We start from the raw sequence: 22845 nt of genomic DNA, 5'->3' as shown, positions 1-22845 counted from the left end.
TTGCTATTGAAAATCACTCTTACGCCATAGTGTTCTGATAGGAGGCATGGGATTAGTTCGATCATCTTATATTTGTTGAGGTCTGGCTTGTGTCCAATTATATGGTCGATTTTGGAGAAGATACCATGAGGTGCTGAGAAAAAGGTATATTCTTTTGCTTTAGGGTGAAATGTTCTATAAATATCAGTCAAATCCAATTGGTCCAAAGCTTCAATTAGTTTTACTGTGTCTCTGTTTAGTTTCTGTTTTCCCGATCGGTCCATTGAGGAAAGTGGAGTGTTGAAGTCCCCCACAATTATTGTGTTAGGTGCAATGTGTGCTTTGAACTTTATAGTAAAGTTTCTTTTACGAATAAGGGTGCCTTTGCATTTGGCGCATAGATGTTCAGAATTGAAAGTTCTTCTTGGTGGATTTTTCCTTTGACCAGCAAGAAGTGTCCTTCTGTGTCTCTTTTGATGACTTTAGGTTGAAAGTCAATTTTATCTGATATTAGAATGGCTACTCCTGCTTGTTTCCTGTGACAATTGGCTTGTAAGATTGTCTTCTAGCCTTTTACTCTAAGGTAGCTTTTATCTTTGACACTGAGGTGTGTCTCCTGTATACAGCAAATTGTAGGGTCCTGTTTCCTTATCCAGTCTGTTAGTCTATGTCTTTTTATTGGGGAATTGAGACCATTGATGTTAAGAGATATTAGGGAATAGTGATTATTACTTCCTGTCATTTTTGATGTTCTTTTTATATTTGAGTGGTTATCTTCTTTTGGGTTTGATGAAGGAAGGTAACTATCTTGCTTTTTCCAGGGTGTAGTTTCCCTCCTTGTATTGGAGTTTTCCTCCTATTATTCTTTGTAGAGCTGGGTTTGTGGAAAGATATTGTGTAAATTTGGTTTTGTCATGGAATATCTTGGTTTCTCCATCTATGGTGAATGAGAGTTTTTTTGGGTATAGTAGTCTTGGCTAACATTTGTGTTCTCTTAGAGTCTGCATGAGATCTGCCCAGGATCTTCTAGCTTTCATGGTCTCTGGTGAGAAGTCTGGTGTGATTCTGATAGGTCTTCCTTTAAAGTTACTTGGCCTTTTTCTCTTACTGCCTTTAATATTCTTTCTTTGTTTAGTGCATTTGGGGTTTTGATTATTATGTGACAGGAGGTATTTCTGCTCAGGTCCAGTCTGTTTGGAGTTCTGTAGGCTTCTTGTATATTCATAGGCATCTCTCTCTTTAAGTTAGGAAAGTTTTCTTCCATAATTTTGTTGAAGATATTTGCTGGCCCTTTCTGTTGTAAATCTTCACTCTCGTCTATACCTATAATCCTTAGGTTTGGTCTTCTCATTGTATCCTGGATTTCCTGGATGTTCTGGGATACAAGCTTTTTGCATTTTGTTCTTTCTTTGACAGTTGAGTCAATGGTTTCTATGGTATCTTCGGCATCTGAGATTCTTTCTTCCATCTCTTGTATTCTGTTATTTATATTTGCATCTATGGCCCCTGATTTCTTCTCAAGGTTTTCTATCTCCAAAGTTGTCTCCCTTTGTGATTTCTTAGTTGTTTCTACTTCTGTTTTTAGGTCCAGGATGGTTTCACTCAGTTCCATCATTTTTTTGTCTGTGTTTTCCTGTAATTCTTTAAGAGATTTTTGTGTTTCCTCTTTCATGACTTCTGCCTGTTGACTCAAGTTCTCCTGCATTTCTTTAAGTTTTTTTTTTTTTTTTTTGCCTTTCTTCTTTATTGGCTTCTATCTCTTGGGCCTTATTCTCCTGCATTTCTTTAAGTGTTTTTTTGTGTTTCCATTATACGGGTTTCTAGCTTATTCATGTTCCTCTGCATTTCTTTAAGAGATTCATTCATGTCCTTTTTGTGTTCTTCTAGCAGCATCATGAACAGTGATTTTAAATCCAAATCTTGTTTCTCTGGTGTGTTGGCATAACCAGGACTTGCTGATGTTGGAGAGTTTGGTTCAGATGCTGCCATATTGCCTCGATTTCTGTTAGTAGCGTTCCTGCGTTTGCCCTTTGCCATCTTGTTCTCTGGAGCTAATTGGTCTTGTCTCTGGCTGGTGTTTCATCCTCCTGAGAGGCTCTAGGGCTATTTCTGCACCACTGGAGGGCAGGATTTCCCCTGTTGCAGATTGCTAATGTGCTTTCCTCCTCTTGGGTGCCCTTGCAGCCCTAGTGTTCTTTGCCCCAGATTGTGTCTGTGAGCCAGAAGGTGCCCGTTTGCTCCTTCAGGGAGTGCTGAGGCTGTATGCTGTAGGGACCTTTTCTGCTGATCTCTCTGCTGGGCAGCAGAACTCCCAACCGGGTTGGTGCACACAAGGCTATCCTAGCTGCTCAGGCCCTGAGTCTAGGCAAAAGCCTGGCAGGCCAATGTCTGAGCAAAGTTCCCCTCAGCTGTGAGTGTTAATTGGGTCTGTCAGGTGGCTAGGATGGTGGCATGTGCGCGCTCCCTGAGAGTGCTGGGAGAGTCTGCTGGGCTATCAACCTCCTGGCCGGGTCAGCACACAAATGGCCCACCGAGCAGCCCAGGGCCTGGGGGCAGTCCAGGGCCTGACCGTCTGAGACCCCTGCTATGTCTGCCTCGGGCTATGCCTGCTAGCTGTTTTGGTTTTGCCTGCTAGGTCTCTCTGGCTTCCCGTAGGCAAAATGGTGGTGGTGCGCAAACCGGCCCAGATAAACAACCTCCTGGCTGGGTCGGCACACAGGTAGCCCATCGAGTAGCCCAGGGCCTGGGGGCAGTCCAGGGCCTGACCGTCTGAGACCCCTGCTATGTCCGCCTCAGGCTATGCCTGTTAGCTGGTTTGGTTTTGTCTGTTGGGTCCCTCTGGTTTCCCGTAGGCAAAATGGCTGCGGTGCACACTGGCCCGGACAAACAAGCTCCTGGCTGGGTCGGCACACAGATGCCCCACTGAGCAACCCAGGACCTGACCGTCTGAGACCCCTGCTATGTCCGCCTCGGGCTATGCCTGTTAGCCAGTTTGGTTTTGCCTGCTAGGTCTCTCTGGCTTCCCTTAGGCAAAATGGCGGTGGTGCGCGCGCGCCAGTGGGGGGAGGGGGGAACCTCCTGGCCGGGTTTGCACCCTGGTGGCCCCCAATCAGCCCAGGGCCTGGGTGCAGGCCAACACCCGTTGGGCTTAGACCCCCGCGATGTTGGTCTAGGGCTATATTTGCGTACCTCAGTCTGATTTCTCTGGCGACCGAGAACCAATATGGAGGCCTCGTAACTGACTGGCGGGACATCAAAGGATAAGCAGGCTGAGAAAGAAATTAGGGAAATGACCCCCTTCACAATAGCCACAAACAGTATAAAGTACCTTGGGGTGACTCTTACCAAACATGTGAAAGATCTGTATGACAAGAACTTCAAGACTCTGAAGAAGGAAATGGAAGAAGACCTCAAAAAATGGGAAAACCTCCCATGCTCATGATCAGCAGAATCAATATAGTTAAAATGGCCATTTTGCCAAAAGCAATATACAGATTCAATGCAATACCCATCAAAATCCCAACTCAATTCTTCACAGAGTTAGAAAGAGTAATTATCAAATTCATCTGGAATAACAAAAAACCCAGGATAGCTAAAACTATTCTCATCAACAAAAGATTCCCCAGCATGTAATAAGGATACATGTTCCACCTTGTTCATAGCAGCCCTATTTATAATTGCCAGATGCTGGAAAGAACCCAGGTATCCCTCAACAGAAGAGTGGATGCAAAAAATGTGGTATATCTACACAATGGAGTACTATTCAGCCATTAGAAACAATGAATTCATGAAATTCTTAGGCAAATGGATGGAGCTAGAAAACATCATACTAAGTGAGGTAACCCAGACTCAAAAGGTGACTCATGGTATGCACTCACTAATAAGTGGATATTAACCTAGAAAACTGGAATACCCAAAACATAAACTGGAATATCCCAAACATAATCCATACATCAAATGAGGTACAAGAAGAAAGGAGGAGTGGCCCCTTGTTCTAGAAAGACTCAGTGAAGAAGTATAGGGCAAAACCAGAACGGGGAAGTGGGAAGGGGTGGGTGGGAGGACAGGGGGAGAAAAGGGGGCTTATGGGACTTTCGGGGAGTGGGGGACTAGAAAAGGGGAAATCATTTGAAATGTAAATAAAAAATATATCGAATAAAAAAAAAGAAAAAGAAAAGAAAAAATGGGAAAAAACATGGATACCTCAATCTGCCAGATATAGAACTTCATTTCTTCCTCATTTGTCTTCAAAATTCCAATACTCAAGACACTGCTGATGATTCAGAGAATCAATATTCTTCCAAAGTATAATAAATTAAGCTACAATAAATTTGACCATCTAATTCATCTTAATTTTCCCTCTACGTCCATCATCTGCCTTGGCACACAGACATGAAATAACCATGGTATGTTTTTGAGCTTGATTCATGGCCTTCCAGGAAGTGAGTCTGTGGTGCTGGCCTTGAAGGCTGACATGTAGTTCCCAGATGTGATCCTCTTTGCGCTTTCTCACTGAGGATGCAATGGAAGAATTCGTTACACTGCAATAGACTTTATCCTTTCTTTAGTGCAAGTAATTAACATAATGCAAATAATGTAAGGAAAGTAAGCAATGCAAGCCTACCTTAGATCTCCTCATTTGCTTTTTGTCAGGGATTTGGTAACAGAAAGAAGAAAAGATATAAGCAGGATCATCAAGAACAGGATGTTTACTTCAGTCTCCCTTTAGCCCCTCTTACCTACCATGTCTTGATTCCCACCCTTGTATGTCCCCACATATTCTCTAGTTGTAAATCTCTTTTCCCTTATTTTATTATATTGCGCGCATGTGTGTGTGTGTGTGTGTGTGTGTGTTTTATGTATATAAAAGTATATATAGCCTGCTGAGTCCATTGTTGTTTGTGGGTGCTTGATTTTAGGGTTAATTATTCTGCGCTGGACAACTATTTAGGGTGGTCATCCCTGAAAGTGGCTATTTTTCCTCCTCAGTGGTCATTAGCTTCCTGTATGATGAAGTTTAGGAATAGGACCCTATGAAAAGTTTCCCCTTCCACTTTAGCATGACCATTACACTGTTCTTGATAATGCAGTCATTTCTAGGAGAGACTATTTCACAGCCAACATCCTAATATTCTGGTACTTAAAAATTCTTCTTTCCCTTAGAGAGGTGGGCCCGGGTGGAAAAGGGGATGGGGAGGAGAGCAGGAGGGATTGAGAGCAGAAAGAAGGGAAGGAGAGAGTACTTGGAGAGAAAACTGGAATCAGTTTGGGGTTGCATCACTGGGACAATCTATACACTTAAGAGAGTGGAAACAGCCAGAATCCTAAGGGGGTAACCCTAGCTAAGACTCCAAGAAATGGGGAATGTAGACCATGAAATATAGTGGTCTTCTGTAACCAAATGCGGCTTCTCATGGACGGTTGGGATACCAACCCAGCCACAAAATGTTCAAGCCATAGTTTTTCCTCTCTACAAGATGTTCATGGGTAAAGATGGAGTAGAAATTGAGGGAATAGCCAACCAATGAATGGTCCATCTTGAGACTCATGCCATGAGGACCCACCCCTGACACTTAATTTTCCATCAAAAGTATCTTCAGTATTTTATAACAAACTATATTTTTGATTAAAATCAGACCATTGTGTTCTCATTGTTTTTAGTTGTCAAAGTTTCTGTTAAAGTACTGAAAATTTCTTGAAATTCCAGCATAGATATTAAAATCAAGTTTTATTGCTAAACATAATTTTGAAATGAGGAGACATTTCATTTAAAATTCCCTACATTCTATTTTCCAAAGAAGAGCAAATTATCATTTAAACAATTTTCTATTAAGCAGTAGGGTCTTCACTGTCTAACATACTTTACTAGTTCTGGGATGTGTATGATAAAAATTAGAGAACAGTTTGCTAAAAATAGCATATTCAAAAGGCTGATATGATTTTAAAATGTGCTCAGACTTCTCATGAAGTACAGAAGTATCTTAATCTAGTTAAATGAATATTCTGGTCACAAGCAGAAAAATATTATCTATATTTAAAATACTGGGACAAATTACATTAGAACTGGTTACTAATGAGAAATTGCTTCTGAGTTCACTTGTTAGAAGCGACCCGCATGCTTTAGTGCTGAGACTTAGCTCCAAGCCAGTAACAAGCAAAATTAATAATGCGCCTGCCAGTGATGGACTTGCAGTTCAATATCTCTTGAGACTGCCAAACCTACAAAAATTAAAATAGTAATTGAGATCTATTTTGGGATTCTCACACGTATATCTTATGAAACACTTTGGATGTATTTGTGAACTTTTTAGCTGCTACTCTATTAACTTTAGTGTGCAGAAAAAGCAACTCAATTATTTATAAAATAAACATGGCTTCTAGTCATCCTTCAAACCTAAAGTAACCTTTTCATCCTCCAGGTATTTTACCCTGGAATTGTTAAAATAGATACAGTCTATGTTTTAAAACCATTTCTTATGGCTTTATTGTTCTTTGATAGCACCTGATATCGCTAAAACCTTTCTCCTTTTACTTTTCTTTTAGTATTTACACATTACATTATTATCTCTCTTACTGGGCCAGAGGAACTTTGAGTGAATATGTTATATTTAATTTGTCACAGTTGTCTTTCCAAATTTTCAAAGACTACATTTTCACATAGGAATGTGAGCATTGGTAGTGACTTTTAATATAACCTTTATCTTGGAAGACTGAAGTTCCCAGCCAGCCTAGGTACAGAGATAGTACAGAAAGGTGGGTTACAGAGAAAGGCCTTCTCATAAAATATCACAATCTGGGGCAAAGCACACTAGGGCTGCAAGGGCACCCAAGAGGAGGACAGCACATCAGCAATCTGCAACAGAGGAAACCCTGGCATCCAGTGTTGCAGAAATAGCCCTAGAGACTCTTAGGAGGCTGAAACACCAGCCAGAGACAAGACCAACTAGCTCCAGAGAACAAAATGGCAAAGGGCAAATGCAGGAACGCTACTAGCAGAAATCTAGGCAATATGGCAGCATCTGAACCAAACTCTCCAACATCAGCAAGTCCTGGTTATGCCAACACACCAGAGAAACAATTGATTTAAAATCACTGTTCATGATGCTGCTAGAAGAACACAAAAAGGACATAAATGAATCTCTTAAAGAAATACAGGGGAACATGAATAAGCTAGAAACCTGTATAATGGAAACACAAAAATCACTTAAAGAAATGCAGGAGAATAAGGCTCAAGAGATAGAAGCCAATAAAGAAGAAAGGCAAAAAAAAAAAAAAAAAAAAAAAAACTTAAAGAAATGCAGGAGAACTTGCATCAACAGAAGTCATGAAAGAGGAAACACAAAAATCTCTTAAAGAATTACAGGAAAACACAAACAAACAAATGATGGAACGGAGCAAAACCATCCTGGATCTAAAAACAGAAGTAGAAACAACTAAGAAATCACAAAGGGAAGTGTTCCTTCTGTTTCTATTTTGTGGAATAGTTTGAGGAGTATTGGTGTTAACTCTTCTTTGAAGGTCTGATAGAATTCTGCACTAAAACCATCTGGTCCTTGCTTTTTTTCGTTGGAAGAATTTCTATGACTCCTTCTATTCCTTTAGGCATTATGGGACAGTTTAGATGGTCTAGTTGGTCCTGATTTAATTTTGGTATTTGGTATCTGTCAAGGAAATTGTCCATTTCCTCCAGATTCTCCAGTTGTGTTGAGTACAGGCTCTTGTAGTAGAATCTGATGATTTTTGGGATTTCCTCAGTTTCCGTTGTTATATCTCCTTTTTCATTTCTAAGTTTGTTAATTTGGATACTTTCTCTGTGCCCTTTGGTCAGTCTGGCTAAGGGTTTATCTATCTTGTTGATTTTCTCAAAGAACCAGCTCCTGGTTTTGTTGATTTTTAGTATGGTTCTCTTTGTTTCTACTTGATTGATTTCGGCCCTGAGTTTGATGATTTCCTGCCTTCTACTCCTCCTGGGTGAAATAGCTTCTTTTTGTTCCAGGGCTTTCAAGTGTATCATTAAGCTGGTAATGTATGCTCTCTCCATTTTCTTTTTGGAGGCACTCAGGGCTATGAGTTTTCCTCTTAGCATTGCTTTCATTGTGTCCCATAGATTTGGGTATGTTGTGTTTTCATTTTCATTGTGTTCTAAAAAGTCTTTAATTTCTTTCTTTATTTCTTCCTTGACCAAGGTATCATTGAGTAGAGTATTGCTCAGTTTCCACGTGTATGTGGGTTTTCTGTTGTTTCTGTTGCTATTGAAGACCACTTTTACTCCATAGTGATCAGATAGGAGGCATGGGATTAGTTCGATCTTCTTATATTTGTTGAGGTCTGTCTTGTGACCAATTATATGGTCGATTTTGGAGAAGGTACCATGGGGTGCTGAGAAAAAGGTATATTCTTTTGTTTTAGGATAGAATGTTCTATATATATCTGTTAAATCTAATTGGTCCAAAGCTTCAATTAGTTTCATTGTGTCCCTGTTTAGTTTCTGTTTTCCTGATCGGTCCATTGAGGAAAGTGCAGTGTTGAAGTCACCCACAATTATTGTGTTAGGTGCATTGTGTGCTTTGAGATTTAATAAAGTTTCTTTTACGAAAGAGGGTGCCCTTGCATTTGGAGCATACATGTTCAGGATTGAGAGTTCTTCTTGTTGTATTTTTCCTTTGACCAGCAAGAAGTGTCCCTCAGAGTCTCTTTGGATGACTTTGGGTTGAAAGTCAATTTTATCTGATATTAAAATGGCTACTCCAGCTTGTTTCCTGAGACCATTTGCTTGCAAAATTGTCTTCCAGCCTTTTACTCTAAGGTAGTGTTTGTCTTTGACCCTGAGGTGTGTTTCTTGTAAGCAGCAAAATGTAGGGTCCTGTTTACGTATCCAGTCAGTTAGTCTGTGTCTTTTTATTGGGGCATTAAGTCAATTCCTTCTACGAAGCCACAATTACGCTGATACCAAAGCCACACAAAGATCCAACAAAAAAAGAGAACTTCAGACCAATTTCCCTTATGAACATCGATGCAAAAATACTCAATAAAATTCTTGCCAACCGAATCCAAGAACACATCAAAACGATCATCCACCATGATCAAGTAGGCTTTATCCCGGGAATGCAAGGTTGGTTCAATATACGGAAATCCATCAATACAATCCACTACATAAACAAACTCAAAGAAAAAAACCACATGGTCATTTCATTGAATGCTAAAAAAGCATTTGACAAAATTCAGCATCCTTTAATGCTTAAAGTCTTGGAGAGAACAGGAATTCAAGGCCCATACCTAAACATAGTAAAAGCAATATACAGCAAACCAGTAGCCAGCATCAAACTAAATGGAGAGAAACTTGAAGCAAGCCCACTGAAATCAGGGACCAGACAAGGCTGCCCCCTTTCTCCTTATCTTTTCAATATTGTACTTGAGGTACTAGCTCGGGCAATTCGACAACATAAGGAGGTCAAAGGGATACAAATTGGAAAGGAAGAAGTCAAACTATCATTATTTGCAGACGACATGATAGTCTACCTAAGTGACCCAAAAAACTCCACTAGAGAGCTCCTACAGCTGATAAACAACTTCAGCAAAGTGGCAGGTTATAAAATCAACTCCAGCAAATCAGTGGCCTTCCTATACTCAAAGGATAAGCAGGCTGAGAAAGAAATTAGGGAAATGACCCCATTCACAATAGCCACAAACAGTATAAAGTATCTTGGGGTGACTCTTACCAAACATGTGAAAGATCTGTATGACAAGAACTTCAAGACTCTGAAGAAGGAAATGGAAGAAGACCTCAAAAAATGGGAAAACCTCCCATGCTCATGGATCGGTAGAATCAATATAGTTAAAATGGCCATTTTGCCAAAAGCAATATACAGATTCAATGCAATACCCATCAAAATCCCAACTCAATTCTTCACAGAGTTAGAAAGAGCAATTATCAAATTCATCTGGAACAACAAAAAACCCAGGATAGCTAAAACTATTCTCAGCAACAAAGAAAATATGGGGGAATCAGTATCCCTGACCTCAAGCAATACTACAGAGCAATAGTGTTAAAAACTGCATGGTGTTGGTACAGTGACAGGCAGGAGGATCAATGGAACAGGACTGAAGATCCAGAAATGAACCCACATACCTATGGCCACTTGATCCTCGACAAAGAGGCTGAAAACATCCAATGGAAAAAAGATAGCCTTTTCAACAAATGGTGCTGGTTCAACTGGATGTCAGCATGCAGAAGAATGCGAATTGATCCATCCTTGTCTCCTTGTACTAAGCTCAAATCCAAATGGATCAAGGACCTCCACATAAAGCCAGACACTCTGAAGCTAATAGAAAAGAAACTGGGGAAGACCCTTGAGGACATCGGTACAGGGAGAAAGTTTCTGAACAGAACACCAATAGCGTATGCTCTAAGAGCAAGAATTGACAAATGGGACCTCATAAAATTACAAAGTTTCTGTAAGGCAAAGGACACCATCAAGAGGACAAATCGGCAACCAACAAATTGGGAAAAGATCTTCACCAATCCTACATCAGATAGAGGGTTAATATCCAATATATATAAAGAACTCAAGAAGTTAGACTCCAGAAAACTGAACAACCCTATTAAAAAATGGGGAACAGAGTTAAACAAGGAATTCTCACCTGAAGAAATTCAGATGGCGGAGAAGCATCTTAAAAAATGCTCAACTTCATTAATCATCAGGGAAATGCAAATCAAAACAACCCTAAGATTTCATCTTACACCAGTCAGAATGGATAAGATTAAAAATTCAGGAGACAGCAGGTGTAGGAGAGGTTGTGGAGAAAGAGGAACACTCCTCCACTGCTGGTGGGGTTGCAAATTGGTACAACCACTCTGGAAATCAGTCTGGCGGTTCCTCTGAAAACTGGGCACCTCACTTCCAGAAGATCCTGTTATACCACTCCTGGGCACATACCCAAAAGATTCCCCAGCATGTAATAAGGAAACTGGGCACCTCACTTCCAGAAGATCCTGCTATACCACTCCTGGGCATATACCCAGAGGATTCCCCACCATGTAATAAGGATACATGTTCCACTATGTTCATAGCAGCCCTATTTATAATTTCCAGAAGCTGGAATGAACCCAGGTATCCCTCAACAGAAGAGTGGATGCAAAAAATGTGGTATATCTACACAATGAAGTACTATTCAGCCATTAGAAACAATGAATTCATGAAATTCTTAGGCAAATGGATGGAGCTGGAGAACATCATACTAAGTGAGGTAACCCAGACTCAAAAGCTGAATCATGGTATGCCCTCACTAATAAGTGGATATTAACCTAGAAAACTGGAATACCCAAAACATAATCCACACATCAAATGAGGTACAAGAAGAACGGAGGAGTGGCCCCTTGTTCTGGAAAGACTCAGTGAAGCAGTATAGGGCAAAACCAGAATGGGGAATTGGGAAGGGGTGGGTGGGAGGACAGGTGGAGAGAAGGAGGCTTATGGGACTTTTGGGGAGTGGGGGGCTAGAAAAGGGGAAACCATTGGAAATGTAAATAAAAAAATATATGGAATAAGAAAATATCAGACAAACGAACAAAACCCTCCAAAAATCAAGATATAATAACTAAAAAAATTAATTTTATATATATTTTATAAATATATAAACATTACATTTTGTTTTAATTTACTAGGTTATAAGATAAAATTTATTTATTAATTTTTTATTTAAATTTTTATTTTGCTTACTTCTTCTCACATACAATAAATCTCAACTACAGCCTCCCCTCTCTTCTTTACTCCAATCTACTCCCACCTTTTCAGACTCTCCCTGCTCCTCAATTTCTACCAGTGGTAGGAACCAAACAAGAAATAACAGAATACTATAAAACCAATCATAAACACACATATCAAGGCTGGACAAGGCAAGCCAAATAGAGAAAAAGCCTCCCACAATCAGGCAAAAGTATCAGAGACAACACAGTCCAAAGACAATCACAAACTAATCTAAAACATCATCCATACAGTGGGCCCAGCACAGACCCATGAAGGCTATGTGATTACTGCTTCAGTCTCTGTGAGCCCTTCTAAGTCCTACTTACTTGATTCTGTGGGCCATGTTCTTCTAGTGTGTTTGATCCCCTTGGATTCTACAATTCTTTCCCCACCCTGTTCCAGTGGGGTTACCTGGGCTCTCCATAATGTTTGGACGGGAGTCTCTGTATCTACTCCCATCAGCTGGTGGGCCTGAGACACCATCTCCTGGTCCATTCTAGAGAAGCCAAATAGATGTCACAGCTATTCACAGGGCATTCCATCCTAAAGTGAAAGAATATATCTTCTTCTCAGCACCTCATGGTACATCCTCCAAAACTGACCGTAGGTCACAAAACAGGCCTTAACAGATACAGGAATGTTGAAATAATTCCATGCACCCTATCAGATCACCAAGGTCTGAGGCTGGTCTTAACTTCAAACACATACAATAGAAAACACACACATACATGGAAGGTGAACAGTGAACAGTTATCTACTCAGTGATAACTTGGTCAAGGAAGAAATAAAATTAAAGACTTTTTAGAATTTAATGAAAATCAAGACACATCATACCAAAACTTATGGGACACAATGAAAGCAGTACTAAGCGGAAAGCCCATAGCTCTAAGTGCCTCCAATAAGAAAATAAAGAGAGCTTAGACTAGCAGCTTGCCAACATACCTAAAAGCTCTAGAACAAAAAGAAGCAAACACACCCAAGAGGAGTAGAACACGGGAAATAAACTCCTGGCCGAAATCAACCAAATAGAAAGAAAACAAAAAAATTCTGTACAAAGAATTAATGAAACCAGGAGCTAGGTCTTTGAGAAAATCAACAAGATAGATTACCACTTAGCCAGACTAATCAGAGGATACAGAGGTACTATCCAAATCAATAAAATCAGAAATGAAAAGGGAGTCATAACAACAGAAACTGGAAATTCAAAAAAATCATCAAATTCTACTATAAGAGCTTATAAAAGTATCCAATAGAAAAAAGTAAATAAGGGTAAGAATTACACAGTATGGGAGCATTAGCCAGGGACACACCATTTGATAAACCCCTCCACTGTGGTTGACCTGTGTGAAGTCCAGTAACTACCACAATTGGGTTTCCAGAAGTAAAAAAAAAAAAAAAAAAAAAAAAAAAAAAAAAAAAAAACAACCCTTGTTTTCTATAGTGTGTAAGATGTACCTCTTATGAAACATATAAATAACAAGCACGTTATGCAATCACTGTCAAACTATGGGAAGTATGAATTTCTTCATAATAGTTCACTTGGGCACTTCATAGGTTACATTTTACCACCATCAAATTCACCAAAATGTTTACTTAGTGAAAATAAACTCAAGATGCAAGCTATACCACGTTTTTTTTTTAAATAAAAACACTATTTATTAATAGAGATTGATGCTTCAAAGAGTGCCACTGTTGCATCTTCCTCTAGCTGGGAGGGAGGGATTTCCTCCATGTGACCTCTAAGTTCACAGTGCATATGCAGGCTAAACCCTATCAGTTATTATAACACTGTCACCTTGATTTAATCTGAAATTATGTTTATGTCAATTATTTTTTATTTCTTTTCAAAAAGAAATATCACTGCCGCTTTTTATACGTATTGTATTTAGTGTATCACCAACTCATTAAAAAATTCCTGAAGTTTTAGACATCATGAATAATGATTTTCCTCTTTAGATAGCATCTGTGATAGAAGGTGTCAATCAAAGCAGAATGAATCTTGCATATGTTCAAGGTTGTTTTTGAGGAAACCTTGTGTAATAGCTTACAGAAAATACAACTTTAGGGTAAGCAAGCACACTTACACATATACTTACATATGTGTATGTGTATGACACTGCATGATTAGTGAGAAGGGACTTAACTAATTTTAGCTGCTCCATCTAATAATTTTAAATTCAGGCTAAATTTTATATTTGTAAAAGATTTACTATTAACGAGATTTGACAATTGTTCAGAATGGCATACTGACTTTTGGTGTATGTGTACTTATGATTCATCATTCACAAAAATTATTCAGTTGTGACATGAAAACTAAATATAAGCAGAGAAGAAATGAACAAGGCCACCATAGCTTGTCATAATAGCTTGGTGATTTTATATTTTGTTTTTATCTGTTAAATTGATTCTTCTAAGATATGAATTTTATATTTACATTTTAAATTTTTACTCAGAATTGGATTAGAATATAAATTATTCAATTGGATATTTAGTTCATAGCTACAAGCAGTTACAGTATTTAGCCTGTATTAAGAATTGCATGGATTTTAAAAATTCCATCTATATAAGATATTCTTCTCATTTTGACTATATAAGCATTTATAAATGCCCACAAAGTTTTACTCATGACACACCACTATCCTTAGGTGGTGTCAGGGGTGGGGATATCCCTTCTCTACATTTATTCAACTTCACTCCAGTTCACTAACACAGGCATGGGAAAAATCCTCCTGAAACCATGAGGGGAATGAAATTATTTTTCATTATAGTTTCTCTCTCAGGTATTTGCTCAAGGGTGAAAAGTCTGTATAATTGGCTACATAGGCACTAGTACATTCAGAGGAGTGATCAGTGAACACAAAGGAGGTGGCCATCATTCAGATGGTACAATGACAGTATTCTTACTATATAGTGTGTCCTTCATGGGATAATCTAGAAAACATTATCTACTTGTCTTTAATATAAATCAAAACAGCCATACAATCAATCTTGAAAATAATCACATGTACAACATTACAAGCACAGCACTTGAATCTTAGAATGTTCTTCCTCTCATTCAGAAAACTTACTAGTTGCCATTTTTTTCCTTTACATCTTTCTCTCAAACTCATTAAATTTTCTGAAACAGTAAATGACAGTTAGAATAGGTCTGAGTGCATTAACTTCAATTTCAGTAGATTGGATGCTTGGAATGAGTGAGAGGAATCTTCTAAGTAAACAGGCACAGGAAGATTTTAGAAGATAGATTTTGAAAACTTTAAAACTAAAGACTAAAGTGTATGTTATCTGGTAGTGCCAAGAAATGGGGATGAATCTAAAGTAAAGTTGTCTATATAGTGTCCTAAGTGGAAGGAAAAAAAAACCTTTTTTATTATTATTATTTCTGCTTTCAATGTAACCTAAGGAATTCAGTGATATTTACTAGTTCTCAATTGTGCAGATTTTAGATCCTAGCCTGGGGGAAGATAAAGTATACTTACGATGCCTACACTGGACTGATTCCAACAACTAAGAACAACTAGACAAGTATAGATAGAGAAATGACTCAGAAAGCAGAACAAACATATATGCTCGCCTGGCCAAGCTCTCCAAGGTTACATCAATGTGGTCACAGGGTAATTCTTTTAAAAATGAGATTAAATAATATCAGATACAAGAGTGCTTTTATGTTTTATGGGTGAACCTCTTTTGTATCTTTGAGACATGGCTGCCTGATTTGCTGCACTTGGCCTAAATATGTTGAACAAGCTTTATGACCTGCTGATTTTGGCCTCAACTTGCCATGCTAAACCCAGGTTAAGTTTTCCTATCAAAACATTGACTTTTCTAGACTGATTTGATTCTACGACCATACTCTTTGTTAGTCATAGGACTTTAGCTATGTACTTAGAGAAAGATCCTGCCGAAAGAAGTACCATCATTTCATAATTCCTTGATGCTGTGTCCTGTAGCTACATGCAGAACTAAATCGTGTCCATATGAATGCTGGGCTCCTCTCACTCAATAAAAAATGCACTATTGAGCAAATAATTCAAAATGTGGTGCTGTACCGATCAGCACATTATCTCCTCCCTGACCTACCTGACATCTGTTTGACAGGATTTTCTTCAGCATCCACCTCGTGGTTGCTACTAAAGGGATGATTTTTGCCCTTTGTAGCCTTTCCCTATCAGTCTTTGCTGACAGTCCTTTGCTAAGAAATGAAATTCTCTTCCTTCTTGCAGTCCTTCCTTCTTCCCTCTTTTCCTTGACTGGCCTTTAGTTTCTTTATATTGTCTCCTGGGTCCAATATTGACTACAAATACCACATAAAGCTGAATTCAAATTCAGCACCAGACAGTGGCCTTTAAACCCTGAGCTTCTGGCCTCAGTCTCCCTCCCAGGTACTAGGATTTTCTGAGAGACTTGCAGAGGCGTTTTCTCCCATGTATTCTGTGACTGTATCATTTCAGTGCACGTGGAGCTCACCTTGTTCTCTTCCCCCTCCAAGGCAGTCACCTGCAAACTCCAATTCTTCTTTGTTCCCATGCCCCAGAGTTGGAAAAGGAGCATACTTGACTTCCTATAGGAACTGGGGTATAGGAAGGCTCAGATCCTCATTCAAGTTCTCAGAACTTCAAAAGCAAAGATATCTCACCATCTAGGAAGCTGGCTTGATTGATACAATGGAAATCAATTGACTCAAGTTTCAATGTTTGGGTTGGATTTTGGGGGAAATGTAGGTAATATGAATCTTGAAAAGAGAAAATATAAAACACCCTGAAAATAAATAGTAATATAATAAATAATAATTTATCAACAACAAGGAATGGATATGCTAGAAGAAGCCCTTACCTCCCCTAACAAAAGAGGATTAAAAACAATCCCAGTTTATAAGACACAAAAATATAACAGGTTAATTTAAAAAGTAAAAAGTTGTTTGAAATTCAAACTGAGATGTTCTTGCATTCTTTTCCTAATCTCAGAAATGAGAGGACCATGAAAATATAATTCATAATTATAAGTTTTACAATATTCCAGGGACAGAAGACTGAATTTGCATATATCAACTTAAATAGCCAAATGTAGTTAAGATAAAAAAATAGAATCAAAAACAAACAGAAATTGGTAAATCCATAAGCAATTCAGGATAATTAAAAACTATTTCAATAATTAATAAAGGAACAATATTTAACACTCAAAAATATTTTCATAATTAACACAAACCAATAAGAAACTTCATATATATACACATATATACATATACACATATACACATATGCACATATACACATATACACACATATACACACATATACACACATATATACACATATATACACATATACACACATATACACACATACACACACATACACACACACACATACACACACATATACACATACACATATACACACACATACATACATACACACATACACCCATACACATATATACATACACATATATACGGATATATATATATATAAGCCTGCATCTACTCTTCAAAGACATATTTTTGACGGTCCCCAAGGAAAATGGAACTGAGTAATATAGTAGATTTCAGATGCATTATTAAAAAATTTAAAACTATTATCATTATATAGCCAACTTTTCTATTTCGAGTAAAATTAAATTCAAATAATAAAGATGTTAATATGAATGAGGAGATATTAAGAAATTCATTCCTTAATAATTCAGAAGTAAAAAACTCCATGTAGTGTATCACATTGAGAATATTAGTTTTTTATTGAAAATATATTATTTTCTTCTACAATATATCCTGATTATACTTTTGCTCCCTCTATATCCTCCTCCTAGTTCCTCCCCCATCTCCTTTACCCTCTGCATCCACCTCTTTTCTCTCATTAGGAAAGAACAGGCTTCTAAGAAATAACAACCAAACATGAAGAATAAAAGTGATTAATAAGATAGAACAAAATAATTGATTTGGAGTTTGGCAACCCAAAAAGAGGAAAAAAGTCTGAAGAACAGTCAACAGAGTCAGAGACCCACTTGTTCTTATAGTCAGGAGTCCCATAAAAATACTAAGCAAATACCTATAATATATAAATATACAGAGTATTTGGAGTAGATCCGTAGGCCCCATATTTCATGATTCAGTCTCTGTGAACGCATGCACTTGGATTACTTGATTCATATGGCCATGTTTTCTTGGTGTTCTGCCTCTCCTCTGGTTCTTACAATATTTCTTCTTGCTCTTTCTTGGAATTTCCAAAACTCTCAGGGGAGGGATTTGATAGAGACATACAATTTATACTCTCTCTGCATTCTTTTGGATCTCATGCTTTTCATTCGGTTACATTCCCACAACAAAGAAACTATAAAATAAGGGTCAGAACTCAAGTAGACAACAGCTCAATTTATCCATGTTCAATGAATTGTGTGTGTGTGTGTGTGTGTGTGTGTGTGTGTGTTTTCCTCAGCAATGGCGACCACTATCAATTTTCAGAAAACAGCCCTTTGTTCTGGAAACAGTTAAGGATTTTGGAGATTTTCATGGGAACTGCTTGGCCAACAACTCACTTGAATGCAACCAAGTCCTGCCACTGGAGTCTTGCCTTGCTACAAGAAAAGGACACTTGATGCTTCTTATCTTCTATTACTAGGAATCCTCACTAAGAATACCTTCATAGGTTACAGGAAGTTTCCACTGCATTAGGTTTTAACACCACATTACAAATACTCACCAATACCCACTGTATGTCACCCCTCTCTCCCTCTCTCACTCTCTTCCTCCCCCTCTCCTTCTCATCGTCTCTCCCTGGTTCTCAGTTACCTCACTCAGGCTGATTTTTTTCCAGTTACTTCCATTGATCCCCATGTTTCTTGTTGTTATTTTTAACAGATAAATAATATTGCATTGTATAAATTTACCACATTCTCTTTATTAATTCTTTTGTTGAAGTACATCTAGGTCATTCCCAGTTTCTGGCTATTAAGAATAAAGCCGCAATGACATGGGTGAGCAAGTATCCTCGTGGTAGGTTAGCACATACTTTGAGTATATGCTCATGGGTAATACAGCTGAGTCTTGAGGTAGACTGAATCCTAACTTCCAGAGGAACCACCATATTGATGTCCATAGTAGCTGCAATTCTAGCAGCTATGGAGCAGTGTTCCGGTGCTCCACATCCTTGTCAGCATGAGCCATTACTTGTGTTAATTGAGCTCAGCAGTTCTGAAATGTGTGGCATGCAATATCCAAGTAGTTTATATCACATTTCTCTGGTGGTTAAGGATGTTGAACATGTTTTTTAATTTTTATTGGTTATTTTTTATTTACATTTCAAATGTTATCCTCCTTCCAAGGTTCCCCTCCACAAATCCCCTATCCCCTCACCCCACCCTCTGCCTCTATGAGGGTGCTCTCCCACCTGACCATCCACTCCTGCCTCAGTGCCCTAGCATTCCTCTACACTGTGGGGATCATGGAGCCTCCACATGACCATTGGGCTCCCCTCCCATTGATGCCAAATAAGGCAATCCTCTGCTACATATGTATCAGGAGCCATGGGTCTCCTCATGTGTACTCTGGTTTGGTCCCTGGGAGAACATTTCTTTGAGTGTTCCTCAGCCGCTTAGTTTCATCTACTGAGAATTGTCTGCTTAGGTCTGTATTCAATGAGTTAAGTGTGTTACTTTGATTATTGACATCTGATTCCTGGAGTTCCTTCTATATATTGAATATTTGTCCTCTATCAAATGTTCAGTTTCCATTCTGTATGCTGTTATTTAATCTAATGGCAATTGTACTGTGCCTCACAGAAGTATTTGAGTTCTATGAGTTCCCATTTATTAACTGTTGTCTTAGCAACTGTTCTAGCAGTGTTCTGTTTAGAAAATTATCTTCTGTGCCAATGTATTCAAGGCTTTTCCCTACTTTCTCTGTCAGGTTCAGTGAATCTGTATTTATGTTGATGTCTTTATCCAACTTGGACCTAAGTTTTGTGCATTGTGATAAATATGGATCTATTTGTACTATTTTACATGTAGACATCAAGATTGGCCAGTACCATTTGTTAATTTAAAATCCAATAACCAGTACATTATTGTAAATGAGGCATGAAAATAAATTTATTCCTTAATAATTAAAAAGTAAAAGAAAACATATGTAACTGTATCACATTAACAGTATTTCTTCTGTATACTTTAAATATCCAATTTACATAATGCTAATATAATTTGGTTTTATTGGAAATAAAAAATAACTGATTTTTAGTGGAAATCCATAACAAAGAACTAGAGACATCATTTAGTGTGTAAGATGATAGATGTGCTTGTATGAAAATCTGAATTGAAATCCTCAGCAACAATGCAGAAAGTCTATGTGATTACTTGCACTATAGTCCAAAACTATGGGCCAAAAACATGCATATCTCACAGCCTTGCAGGCCACAAAACTAGCTTTATTCAGAGATTTGTTTTAAAGAAATAGAGTGCTAAATGAAAAAGCATGGCATTAGAAATCTTCCTTTGGCCTGCATGCATGCATGCATGCATGCACACATGCATACACACACACACACACACACACACAAACACTCAGGTATGCAAACACACATGAACACTCACAGGTACATGAACACAAACACACATATACTATGTGAAGTTTCATAACTTCCATTTATAAACACACATAGCAAAATATATACATATATGAAATTAAATGAACATATAAAAGAAATGGTCAAATTGAAATTTATTATAGCATAATTAACAAGCATGAATAAAAAGGCAAAGCAGAGAATTTTAAAAATTATATGGCTTATTTCATTAGTTTCTACATGGAAAGTATTAGCCTAAGAGTGACAAACATCAGAAGTATGACCGACCTAGTTATGTTTGTTGAGTACTACTGAGCACTAAATACATGCTAGTATGTTATTTTCCTTTTATTAATTTTTTTTTACATTTCAAATGTCCTGCTTCTCAATCCCCTCTCCACAAGTCCCCACCCAATACCCCTTTCTCTTTGCTTCTAAGGGTGTGCTCCTATAACCACCCACCCACTCTTACCCCCACCTTCTAGCATCTCCTTCTCTAGGGTATCAAGCTTCCACAGGACCAAGCGCATCCCCTCCCACTGAGGCCAGGCAAGGCAGTACTCTGCTACCTATGTAGCAGGGTCCACAGACCAGCCCATGTATGCCTTTTGGTTTGTGGCTTAGTCCCAGAGAGCTGTAAGGATCTATGTTAGTTTCGACTATTGCTCTTCCTATGGGTTTGCAAGCTTTTTCAGTTTCGACGTCCTTCCCCTAACTCTTTCATAGGAATCCTCGGTTCAGTCCAGTGGTTGGCTGTAAGTATCTGCATCTGTCTCAGTCAGGGATTGGCAGAATAGCATCAGCAATAGTATCAGGGTTTGGGGCCCACCCATGGCATGGATCCCAACATGGAGAGATCACTGGTTGCCTGGCTACTCTTCAGTCTATGCTCCATTTTTGTCCCTGCATTTCTATTAGACAGGAACAATTCTGGATCCAAATTTTGAATTTGGTTTGGTATCTCAATCCATCCTCTGGGAACCCAAAGGTTTGGAGGTGGTCTCTTCAGGTCCATCTTCCCATGGTTGGGCATTCAGCTAATGTCACTTTCATTGGGTCCTGGGAGTCTCCTAAATCCCTGATTTCTGGGACTTTCTAGTGGTTCCTTCCATCCCACACCCCACTCTGCTACATATTTCTATTTATTCTCCTGAACCTCTAGGCTTCTCTGCTGTATTCCCCCAGCCTGTATCCTATGCCTTTTCCCTCTCCCACCCTGATCCTTCCTTCATTCTGCCTCCCAGGAAAATTTCAGTTCTCCCTTCCATGTGGGAATGAAGGATCCACACTTGGGTCTTCCTTCTTGTTAATCTTCACATAGTGTCCTGAATATTCTGAACTTTGGGGTAATATCCTTTTATCAGTGAGTACATACAATATATGTCCTTTTACATTTGAGTTACCTGACTCTGGATATTTTCTACTGCCATCCATTTGCTTACAAAATTAGTAATATCGACCCTTGAGAACATCGGTACAGGGGGAAAGTTCCTGAACAGAACACCAATAGCATATGCTCTCAGATCAAAAATTGACAAATGGGACCTCATAAAATTACAAAATTTCTGTAAAGTAAAGGACACCATCAAAAGGACAAATCAGCAACCAACAAATTGGGAAAAGATCTTCACCAACCCTACATCAGATAGAGGGCTAATATCCAATACATACAAAGAACTCAAGAAGTTAGGCCCCAGAAAACCAAATAACCCTATTAAAAATGGGGTACAGAGTTAAAGAATTCTCACCTGAAGAACTTTGGATGGCAGGGAAGCATCTTTAAAAAATGCTCAACTTCATTAGTCATCAGGGAAATGCAAATCAAAACAACCCTGAGATTTCACCTTACACCAGTCAGAATGGCTAAGATTAAAAATTCAGGAGACCCTTTCTCCTTATCTTTTCAATATTGTACTTGAGGTACTAGCTCGGGCAATTCGACAACATAAGGAGGTCAAAGGGATACAAATTGGAAAGGAAGAAGTCAAACTATCATTATTTGCAGATGACATGATCATCTACCTAAGTGACCCAAAGAACTCCACTAGAGAGCTCCTACAGCTGATAAACAACTTCAGCAAAGTGGCAGGTTATAAAATCAACTCAAGCAAATCAGTGGCCTTCCTATACTCAAAGGATAAGCAGGCTGAGAAAGAAATTAGGGAAATGACCCCCTTCACAATAGCCACAAACAGTATAAAGTATCTTGGGGTGACTCTTACCAAACATGTGAAAGATCTGTATGACAAGAACTTCAAGACTCTGAAGAAGGAAATGGAAGAAGACCTCAAAAAATGGGAAAACCTCCCATGCTCATGGATCGGTAGAATCAATATAGTTAAAATGGCCATTTTGCCTAAAGCACTATACAGATTCAATGCAATACCCATCAAAATCCCAACTCAATTCTTCACAGAGTTAGAAAGACCAATTATCAGATTCATCTGGAACAACAAAAAACCCAGGATAGCTAAAACTATTCTCAGCAACAAAAGAAAATCTGGGGGAATCAGTATCCCTGACCTCAAGCAATACTACAGAGCAATAGTGTTAAAAACTGCATGGTATTG

Source organism: Apodemus sylvaticus, chromosome 13, assembly GCF_947179515.1.
Source record: "Apodemus sylvaticus chromosome 13, mApoSyl1.1, whole genome shotgun sequence".
Classification (NCBI taxonomy): Eukaryota; Metazoa; Chordata; class Mammalia; order Rodentia; family Muridae; genus Apodemus; species Apodemus sylvaticus.
This window is presented reverse-complemented; position numbering follows the sequence as displayed.